Genomic DNA, 2,198 nt, shown 5'->3' on the forward strand with positions numbered 1-2,198 from the left:
ATATATATGCTAGGGAAAATAACCCTGACTTTTTCCTTAGCAACAGTCCTAAAGTTGGCCACCAATACTGTGACATTTCAACAAAATCTAAGTCAACGGGCCATGAAACCTTCCCTTATATTTGCTGGGATGGCAATTGGCCAAGCTATGTAAGCTACACCAAAAGGCCCTTGGGGATCTTGTAGAGAGCCGGTATTTCTACAACCAGTCTATAGTTCGCTGCGTGAGTACTCTGTTACAGGAAAAGCGCTACGATCTCTTATCATATTGCCAAATTAGGTAACTTTAAGCTTTTGTATTTCCTTTCGGTTATCTATTCCGCCTATTAGCAGTCTCTGACACGCTTTGGTACTCTGTAATTCAATAGGCGCTCTTTACTCAATTAAGATGACATGACGACTAACTTAAATTCAATGCGTACTTTTTATTTTGCTTATTTGCCAGTTGTATGGCAAATAAGCGTACGGTCGGGCTGTCTCATCAAATATCAGAAGCAGCTTACTCCTTCTGAGGGCATGAATAGTGGAAACAAACCCCCTGTGAATTTGCTGATCGTACCACCTCTTATGTCGTGGGATGGTCCCCAACTTCCAGTCGCAGACTATTTCCATGCGTTTAGTTTGCCTCAGAATGCTCGCTCACTACCTTTCTTCTACGTGTCGCCGATTGCACTCGATCTCCAACAGATGGCCGAACACTCCTACACCATGACATAGCCAAAATACGGGTCCCCATTCGACATCGACCAAAAACTCAACGCGAAACCAGTTCTAGTGACCTAGAACCCTCCAAAGATGCACAAACGCCAACCCTGTTAGCTGATTCGAAAATTCCCGCCATTGAGCATAGCCGAATATTACTCGCAGTTGTACTCGTAAAATCTCGTCTCGTAGCCTGAAGCCTGTTGACATTTCTTTCTGCGGCCGGTATACGGACGAATCTGAGAAAACAAACCAAGTGGCAAATGGTATAGGTGGAAAGCAGTTCACAAAAGGTTGCAGTTTGAATAATATTTGTAGTCAAGAAGATGGAAAGTCAGATACTGCGAAACTTAGCAAAAATGTTTAAATGATCTAATACCAGGTATATCACATGCGGTGCTCCAATAGTGAAGAACGAAAACTCGAGGAATATAATATCCCTCGACCGATCTACATGACACCATACAACACACTAACATAATGGTAACTTCGTATGATGTTTGCAAACAGTATTTACGATCCTCACACCTGTTGGGAGTCGTCATCATCGTCCAGCAAAGCTCTTTTCTTGGATTAATTTCGGAAACCTCGATGCTGTCCCTAATGCTTGCGGGTAGGGAAAGCGGGAAAAACTTCGGAAGTCGGCGAAAATCAGTGTTCGCAATAACACGACCGCCTTCCAAAAACCATGATAATAACAGCAGCGACGATACTCCGATATGCATCACGCATGCACGCCTTTTGCATGTCTCACTCAGGTTAAAAATCCTCCTACTTTTCCTCTACAAGAAGGCCCGTACGTACCTAGGCCCTGCTGCTGCATAGTCCCGACACAGAAGTCTCATCCTTGTTGATCGGCCCCCTGCTAAAACTAAGGTTCCCAAATCGCAGTCGTTGTGCAGCTCGGTGGGATGAATCGCGCCGCCTCCAAGTATCGTACGCCACGACCCCGAAAGAGTGACTGGCCGGGAAAGCAGTAGTGCTTTTTATGCACCCATTCCCGTTAACCCTCTCCCGCATCCTTATAGATGCCCCCGGCGTCCCCAGCAGATTGAACCGCATGCGCAGTTGGCTCTCACGCTAAGAGCGTCGAGATAGTCACAGATGAGAAGACGCATCGTATGACTAGACGGAACTAGTTTTACCATCTGGTGACCAGGGCTCCCAGCGGATCCTTCCTGCGTGCAGCTAAACGGTATACCGACACATAATGAAAAGAACCACTCTTGTATGGGTTTAGTAGCAGACACAAGCGCCTTAGGTGCCGGCAATTAGAAGGCAAAGAATATTCTTTCGTCAAGCTCTTGGCCATGCTATCGCATACAGTGACAATGTCACCCTTATGCTATTTATAGACTGACGGCATATATTCGCAATATAAAAATCGCTTGCATGCGGAATAATTATTCGTGGTGCATAATGCTCGTTATATTTCTGTACCAATAGTACCATTGGTTAGGAAAGCTGGCCTTAATCGTATCTTTCTCAATCTTCAAC

At 45.2% G+C, this 2,198-nt stretch overlaps 1 long non-coding RNA gene across 2 annotated transcripts; it reads right to left on the reverse strand.

The window, feature by feature from the left end:
• Positions 1-374: 374 nt before the first annotated feature.
• On the reverse strand, positions 375-2,168 carry LOC147753877 (uncharacterized). 2 transcript variants are annotated; one of them, XR_015314240.1, is made up of 2 exons: positions 1,506-2,168; positions 375-940 (listed from the first exon to the last, which is right to left on the reverse strand). It is a non-coding gene; the product is annotated as an uncharacterized LOC147753877 (long non-coding RNA). The 2 variants fall into 2 exon arrangements; XR_015314244.1 differs by having other exon boundaries at positions 1,230-2,168.
• Positions 2,169-2,198: the final 30 nt, after the last annotated feature.

The sequence above is a fragment of the Varroa jacobsoni genome, unplaced genomic scaffold (assembly GCF_002532875.2).
Source record: "Varroa jacobsoni isolate VJ856 unplaced genomic scaffold, vjacob_1.0 scaffold_136, whole genome shotgun sequence".
Classification (NCBI taxonomy): domain Eukaryota; kingdom Metazoa; phylum Arthropoda; class Arachnida; order Mesostigmata; family Varroidae; genus Varroa; species Varroa jacobsoni.